The sequence below is a fragment of the Odocoileus virginianus genome, chromosome 13 (assembly GCF_023699985.2).
Source record: "Odocoileus virginianus isolate 20LAN1187 ecotype Illinois chromosome 13, Ovbor_1.2, whole genome shotgun sequence".
Lineage (NCBI taxonomy): Eukaryota > Metazoa > Chordata > Mammalia > Artiodactyla > Cervidae > Odocoileus > Odocoileus virginianus.
This window is the reverse complement of record NC_069686.1, coordinates 35,040,386-35,049,680: the sequence shown is the minus strand read 5'-3', so window position 1 is coordinate 35,049,680 and position 9,295 is coordinate 35,040,386.

Genomic DNA, 9,295 nt, shown 5'->3' with positions numbered 1-9,295 from the left:
TGGAATTATCAGATTGTTTTCCAAAGTAACCACATTATTTTCTCTTCCCATCAGTTGTTTAAAAGGGTTCTGATTTCTCCATATCCTTATGAACATCTTCCATCAGCTATCTCTTTGATTACAGTCTTTCAAGTAGGTGTGAATTTGCATCTTATTTGATTTTCATTTCCTTGCTGTTTAATGATGTTAAGCATTCTTTTGTATGCTTATTGGCCTTTTGTATGTCTTCTTTGGAGACATATCTATTCAGATCTTTTGCCCATTTTTAAATTTGGTTATTTATCTTTTATTATTGAGGGTTAGGTATACTTTATATATTCTAGATAGAAGTCTTTATCCAGTATATGAATTACTAATATTTTCCTCTCATTTTATGAATTGTTTTTTCACTGTCTTGATTGTATCATTTAACACACAAATGTTTTTTAATTTTGGTGAAGTTCAATTTGTATATTTTGTTGTTGTTGCTTGCGCTTTTGATGTCATATCTAAAACAATGGTGCTAAATCCAAGGTCATGAAGACATAATCTTATTTTTTCTAATATTTTATTATTTTAGCTTGTACATTTGGTCTTTAATCCATTTTGAGTTAATTTACTCAAATTTAAGTAAATTTGAGGGAGGGGTTTAAATAATTCTTTTGCATATGGCTATCCAGTTGTCTAGCACCATTTGCTGAAAAGACTATTCTTTCTCAACTGAATTGTTTTGACACACTTTGCAGGAAATAAGTATAAATGTGAGGGTTTATTTTTGGATTCTCAATTCTGTTCCGTTGATCTATATATTGGTCTTTAGGTCAGCACCATATTGTTGATTACTGTTGTTTTTAATAAGTTTTGAAATGAGAAGTGAGTCTTCTTCATTTTTCTTTTTCAGTATTGCTTTAGTTATTCTGGGTCTCTTGAGTTTCCATATAAATTTAAGGATCAGCTTGTTAATTTCTACAAAGAAAGCACTTTTGGATTCTGAGAGTAATTGTATTAAATCTGTGAGCCAATTAGGTAATTGTTGCTATCATAACAATATTAATTTTCTCATCCATGAACATGACTTGTCTTTTCATTTTTTTAAATCTTTAATTTCTTTCAAATATATCTGAGTATATTTCAGAATTTTCACTTCTTTTGTTAAATTCATTCCTCAGTATTTTATTTTTGATGCTATTGTAAATGAATTTTTTAAAAATTTCTTTTTCCAGAACTTCCTGAGTGGCAGTAATTAAGAATCTGCCTTGCATTGCAGGGGATATGGGTTCTATCCCTGGTCAGGGAACTAAGATCCCACATGCTACAGAGCAACCAAGCATCCCTTGTAATTTGTGGATTTTCCTTGCTAGTATATTCTTGTTCCTCTAGTTTTCATGTACATGTTGTAGGTTTTTGATTTGTGGTTACCATGGGGTTCATATATGTTGACCTATAATTATTCTACTTGTTTTAAATTGATAATCATTTAAGTTCAAACACATTTGAAATGATCTATATATTTTACTCCCCTCCCTGACTTTTGGTGTTTTCAATGTTCTATTTCATGTCATCATGTTTATCTCTTAACTCTCATAGTTGATTTTTATAAGTTTTATCCTTTTATCTTTATACTCTTTTATTTAAGTAGTTGATCCATAGCCTTTACTATGTATTTGCCTGTACTGGTGGTATTTCTCTTTCTCTGTAAATTCTTACCTCCGTTGTAGCTTTTCTTTTCCACTTACAACACTTTAACCATTTCTCTTAGCGTTGGTTTAGTGTTGATGAATTTTAGTTTTCACCTGTCCAAAAAAGTTCTTTATTTCTCCTTCAACTACAAATGATAATCTTGCCAGTTAGGATTTCCTAGATGGTAGCTCTTTCCCTTTCAGCACTTTAAATATACCATGTCACTCTGTTCTGGCCTTTATTTACTATTCTCTCTTTAACTTTTGCCATTTTAATTATGATATGTCTTGATGTATGCCTCTTTGGATTCATCTTGCTTGGAACTGTGTGTGCTTTCTATACCTAAATATCTATTGGTTTTCAGCTATATAGTCATCAAATAAGTTTTAGTCACTTTCTCTTCCCCTTCCCCTTCTGGGACCCCTATAATGTGAGTGTTAATATGCTTAATTAGTCCAGAGGTCCCTTCAATGCTTCTGATTTTTTAAATTTTTGTTTCTGCTATTCTGATTAGGTGATTTCTATTATTCTATCTTCAGATCACTTTTGTGTTCTGTATCAGCTAGTCTTACTTAATTCATTTTCGTGTGTTTTTCACTTCAGTTATTGTATTCTTCAGCTCTATTTGTTTTTAGTTTTCTATTCCTAGTTTAAAGTATTGCTGTGTTCATCTATTCTTTTCCCTAGTTCAGTTAACCCTTTTATTATGAATGTTTTTAACTCTTTATTTGGTAAATTGTTTACCTCTGTTTCCTTAGTTGTTTTTTCAGGAGTTTTCTCTTGTTCTTTCAATTAAAGCAAATCCATCTGTCTTCTCATTTTCCTTGATTTCCTCTGTCCCTATGAAACTGGGTGACACAGTTACCTACCTAGGTCTTGAAGGGTTGTCCTTGTGTGGGCACTTCCCTGTGCAGTCTGTGTGTATCTGGTTACTTGGTGGGAGAGTTAGATTTGAAGTGAGCACTGGCCATGTCTTCCCCCTCGTGGGATGGCAGCTGTCACCTTGGTGGAAGGTGGTGCTGGAGATGAAGGGGTTAGAGCCAGAGCCAGGGGTGAGCTAGGACTTCTCCTGTGTTCAGTGACTGTCACTGCCCTGTCAAAGCAGTGTCATGTCCCAAGGTGCTAAAGCAGAAACCCTGAGGTTCAGGTCCAAGCTGATTTTGTTCCCTCTAACTGTGTGCTCTCCCATCCCCCAGTAATGGTAACTTCATCCCAAACAGAAGCAACACTGGAGCAAAAAGGGCCAGAGTGGGCACTCAGTGTGGGCCAGGGCATGCATGGCCTGTCCCAGCACGCCAGTCATAGCCTGAGGTTGCTCTGCATTTGTCACCTCTGCAAACACCAGTTTGCCTGGTCCTGTTTGGATGCCATGCCAAGTTTGAGCCAACTCTGTCCCCCCACCTGCATACTTTCCTTAGTAACAGCAGCCTTCTTCCTAGCGCAGGGCTGCTCCAGAGCTCCAGGGGCCAGAGCAGGTGCTGTAGTGGGCTGGCAGGCTTGCTGGAGTGGTCGTCAGCAGAAGTCTCAGGCTATTTCAATCTGCTTCCTCTTCCTTGTTCTTGCGAGTAAGCAAGCATGTATGCACCGTTTGTAAGTAGAGCCTGGGTTTCTTACAGCCCTCCTATTAAACCCACCAGGTTTCAAACCAGTTAAGGGGACTCATGTTACCAATGTCAAGCCCTAGGGCTGAGACGTTCACTTCCCAGGGAGGATCTCTGGGATCCTCCTTCTCTTTGTGTCTCCTTCCAGGGGTGTGGCTCCTAACCTGATCGCTTTTCTTCCATATCTGCCTGACTACGTGGATCTTTCCTACAGCCTCGGTTGTACAAGTCTGTCTATCAGTCTCCAGTTTTTTTCTGTGAGAATTGTTTCATGTAGATGTATTTTTGATGTGTTCATGGGGAGAGGTGAACTCGGCATTCTGTTACTTCACTATCTTGATCAGCTCCCCTCTATAAATGTTTTTAAGGACAGTGTGTAGTACACAATAAAAAACAACCAGCTACCCAAGGAAACATGACAACATAATTGAGAACCAGCAGAAACAATAGAGAACAGAAACAAGCCCTAGAGTCCATTAGATTTATCAAAAACAGACTTTAAAAAAGAAGGTAAAAGATAATATTAAAAGTTTTTGGAGATATAAAGCAAAAAATACTTGAAAATGTTACCAAATCGAATCCTAGAAATGAAAAAGGAATAGCAGGCATTAAAACTCAGATTTAAACACATTAGAACAAAAGAAACTGTTAAAGCACAAAGAGTCAAAAGGATAGAAATTGTAGATGAAGGGGTAAGAATCATAAGGGTTGATTTGTGAAGGAAAAAACAGTATATAATTGAATCCCAGAAGTAGAGGAAAGAGACTAAGAAAGGACATATTGGAAGAGGTAATAGCTGAGAATTGTCCAAAAACTGATGAAAGATAAATTTAAAATTCAAAACTTCTTACAAACTCTAAACAGGATAAACCAGAAGAAATGCACAGCCAAGTCCAGAAAAATTTATGAAAACAAAAGATAAAGAGGAAAAAAAAAGTAAAAATTAGCCAGGGGTGTGGAGACAGCAGACAAAAGAAGACAGATTGCTTTCAAAGGAGCAAAAACTAGACTGAGAGCCAGCAACTAACTTTTAAACACAGACAGCAAAGACAATGGAATAATAAGTTCAAGGCATGGAAAGAAAATAACCAAACTAGAAATTCGTATGCAGTGAAAGCATGCTTCCATAACTAGGGGAAATAAAGACATTTTTGGACAAACAAAATCTGAGAGAATTAGTCACAAGCACATCTACACTAAAGGGAATGATGTAGGGCAGCAATCCCCAATCTTTTGGGCACCAGGGACTGGCTTTGTGGAAGACAATTTTTCCACAGATGTTAGGCGGAATGGTTTCAGGATTATTCAAGTGCATTACATTTATTGTGTACTTTATTTCTATTATTATTTCATTGGGACATATAATGAAGTAAATATACAACTCACCATAATGTAGAATCAGTGGGAGCCCTGAGCTTTACAGGCAACAAGCTGATCACATCTGGGGGTGATGGGAGACAGTGACACTGAAGTGTGTTGCTTATGTCCAGTCTACTCCATAAATTCATTTTGGTTGCTGTCACTGCAGAAAACCCTGCTTCACAAAGATAGGATGTTGGAAATGGAGATGGACTTTTCAGTGCTTCTGTGGCTATCTCAGGATATTCCGCCTGACTTTAATCCAGAACGTATGGAGATTTGAAGTTGTCTCAAACATACTTTTAAGGCCATCATCATTTGGGATCTCAAGCAGTTGATCCTTTTCTAGCAAGGATAAAATTGATTCACCTTGCTTTTTCACATATGGGTTGCAGATCCATTCCTTCTCAGTTTGGGGGTCTTTCGTGGTTGGGAAATAATACCCAAACTCTTTTGAGAGCTGAGATAGATGATCATGTATCAGCTGAGAGAAAGAAGGCCCTGGCTCAGTCTTTTTCAAAATATCTGCTAACGTTTGAAACATATAAAAAAATCCCAATGCTCACTCATCACCCCCATAATTCTAGTTTGACTTTGAATGCAGCCACTTTATCTGCTGACTTGAACACAGTTGTTCTTCTCCCCTGAAGTGAGATTGAGTTCATTGAACAGGTTGAATATGTCATGCAAGTTTTTTGACCCATTCTGTGTCATTCTGTGTCTGAAATGTGCTGCCAGTGGTGAATGTTTTTCTAAAAGAAATCTCTGGGGTGGCTCTCATAACTCTAAAACTGTGGCCAGTGGGTCTACCTTTAGAAAGTCACCTCACTTTTGTGTATAAGTGATGTGTGCTCTGCGTCCATCTCCTCACAGAGCTGTGTGAACAGACATTAGTTAAGGCCATGTACTTTAATGTGGTCAATAATTTTAATCACATCCTGAGAAATGTTAAGGTCAGGTGACATTTTTCGATTAGCCAGCATTTCTCTATGAATGACACAATGTGTAGACTCACATTCAGAAGTGACCTCTTTGACCCAAGTAGAGAAACCAGAAAGTTATCCAGTCACGGCAGCCTTTCTGTCCATGCATATGCTGACACAAAGTGACCAATTCCATTTTCCTGACATGTAATCATTCAAAGATTTGAATAGTGTTGGTTGTCAACAAAAGTGAACACAATATATCCTCATGCACATCCTCCTGAAAAAATATCACACAAAAACAAGCATTGTTGCCTTGTTATCAACATCAGTAGACTCATCAACCTGATTACATGCCATGGTGACTCATTAATCCTCTCTGACAATTGTGCCTCAGTATCCTCTGCTATTACATCAATTTATCTAGTTATGATGCTAACTAAAAAAGCAACATGTGCCACCTTTTGAACTGCAGCCTCTCCTCAAAGTTCATGATAAATGTCCTTAGCAGCAGGCAGGATCAACTCTTCACTGGTAGAAAAGGGCTTAGTTTTAGCAATGTGGTTAACCACTAAAAGTTATGCTTTCAGTGCAGACACTTTTGATGAAGTGGTGGCCTTCAATAATTGCTTCAGTTCTTTGTGCTTACACATTTTTATGTTGAAAAACTCCAAAGGCCTGTCTTTTAATGCAGGATGCTTGATCTCCATGTGGCAAAGGAGTTTTGAAGGTTTCATGGCTTCATTGAGTAGCTGGTCACCATGTATTATACAAAGCAGGCCTGGAGAATGTGAATCACCTGTAAGTGAATCCTGTTGTAATTTAAGTAGGACTCTTGATAATTTCTTTTAAATGCAGTTTTCTTTTTGTTGGCAGCCTTAGAGTCTTCTGCTTAGAGTCTCATCGTCAGGCCTTTCTCTGTTTTCAAAGAAGCTCTCCAGTGACATTTGTTTTTTTGCTCATTTTGGCTAGGATTAGCTTGTGGGCTTACTAAAAATGTGACTGAGACAAGTGCACAGTGCAGGAAGGAGGCTCAGACAGAAGTGATAAATAAAATAATGGGCAGGTCACGCATGGACTGAAGTAAGTGTTGGATTCTAACTTAAAGCCTGCCACTAGGTGTACAATTGTTCTGTTGAACTATAGCTGTACAATTGAATCACATCAACTCACTTTCCACTATAAAACCTGCAATGAGGTGCAGCTTAATTGTCATTTGCTACTCACTGATAGGGTTTTGAAATGAGTCTGCAAGCAGTTGATTTATTATGGTCCCTGTGCAGTCAAACTTCTCTGCTAATGATAATCTGAATTTGCAGCCACTCCCCAGCACTAGCATCACTACCTTTAGCTCCACCTCAGATCATCAGGCATTAGTTTCTCATAAGGAGCATGCAACCTAGATCCCTCACATGTTCAGTTCCCAGAAGGGTTTGTACTCCTATGACTCCAATGCCTCTGCTGATAGGACAGAAGGTGGTTATGTAAGCAATGGAGAGCGGCTATAAATACAGATGAAACTTTGCTCTCTCAAGCAGCACTCACCTGTGCTGTTCCTAACAGGCCATGGGCTGCTGCCATGGCTCGGAAGTTGGGGACTCCTGGTATAGGGTATTCTTTGGGTAGAAGAAAAATGATCCCAACTGAAGATGCAGATTGTGGTGAAAGAAATGAGATTTAAACATTTGGGCAAATATAAATGAGTATTTACTACATAAATAGTCATAATAAAAATGTCTGGTCTTTATAAAATGCAGAAAAATATATGACAAAAGTATATTAGGAGAGGTAAAATATTGGTAAAGTGTTCTATGATTCCAGCTTTTTCTGGGAATAGGATAAAAGTAGCAACAACCTCAGATACACAGATGACATCACCCTAATGGCAGAAAGTGAAGAGGAACTAAAGAGCCTCTTGATGAAGGTGAAAGATGAGAATGAAAAAGCTGGCTTAAAACTCAAAATTCAAAAAACAAAGATGGCATCCAGTTCCATCATTTCATGGCAGATAGATGGGGAAACAGTGGAAACGGTGACAGACTTTATCTTATTCGGTTCCAAAATCACCGTGGACAGTGACTACAGCCATGAAATTAAAAGACCTTGGCTTCCCTGGTGACTCAGATGGTAAAGTATCTGCCTGCAATGCGGGAGACCCGGCTTTGATCCCTGGGTTGGGAAGATCCCCTGGAGAAGGAAATGGCAACCCACTCCAGTATTGCCTGGAAAATTCCATGGACAGAGGAGCCTGGTAGGCTATAGTCCATGGGGTCGCAAAGAGTTGGACACGACTGAGCGACTTCACTTTTCACTTGCTCCTTGGAAGAAAATCAAAGACAAACCTAGACAGTGTGTTAAAAAGCAGAGACATTAGTTTGCCTACAAGGGTCTGTACAGTCAAAGCTACTGTTTTTTCCAGTAGTCATGTATGGATGTGAGAGCTGGACAATAAAAAAAGCTAAGCGCTGAAGAATTAATGCCTTCAAACTGTGGTATTGGAGAACACTCTTGACAGTCTCTCAAATAGCAAGGAAATCAAAGTAGTCAATCTTAAAGGAAATCAGTCCTGAATATTCACTGAAAGGACTGATGCTGAAGCTGAAGCTCCAATAGGTTGGGTACCTGATGCAAAGAGTTGACTCATTGGGAAAGACCCTGATGCTGAGAAAGACTGAAGGCAGGAAGAGAATGGGACCACAGAGGACGAAATGGTTGCAAGGCATCATCAACTCAATGGGCATGAGTTTGAGCAAACTCAAGGAGATGGTGAAAAACAGGGAAGCCTGGTATGCTGCAGCCCATGGGGTTGCAAAGAGTTGGACATGACTAACAGAACAATAACAACAACAAATTGAAAATTTGGGTAAACAAGATACATTTTAATGAAATATATACTTCAGAAGGCATGTCCCCATTTTGGGTAATTAAAACTTGAATAACTAGCATTTATTTAGGGTTCATTCACTTATGGTTATTTTACCTTTTTATTACAATTTTTAAGAAGCCAATGGTTTCTCTAGAGATTTGCTTAAAAATGTTACATTTTGTGTTTAATTCTTAACAAAAATAAAATGGAATTAAACATGTGCAAAATAACTGAATGTCAAGTAACCAGTTATACAGCCAGCTCATTTACACTGAATTAGTAATTTGCTCGAACAGTCTGCAATTGATGTTAATTAAGTAAAAATTATCTTATGTTATACATTTACATAATGACATAAATGTCTCATTCTCTTCTCTGTAAATGTTATTATTATTTTAAATTTCAGTTCCTTCCCACTATTAGCTTCTTAGAGTAATTCCATATAAGATTGTCATTTTTATTATACTTTTGCTGGCACTGTCATTGAGAGAATATTTAGCCTGAAAGTTAAATAAGTACTAAAAAACACATACTTTGGAGAAAGTGATGGCAAACTATGACACACGGGTCAAAACTGGCCTGCTTCTGTTTTTTATGTATCCTGCAGCTAAGAATGGTTTCTGCAATTTTAAATGATTGGAGAAAAAAGTCAAAGACCAATGTTTCATAGCTTGTGAAAATTATATGAAATTCAACTATCAGTGTCTATAAATAAATCTTTATTAAAGCATAGCTGTACTTATCTCTTTACATATTATCTGTGGCTGCTTTGAGTGCCTGCAAAGTCAAAAATATTTTATTACCTGGTCCTTTTCAGAAGAAATTTGCCAACCCCTGTTTTAGAATATGGGAAAATTTGAAAGTTTTCAGAGATTCTTGAGTTAGTA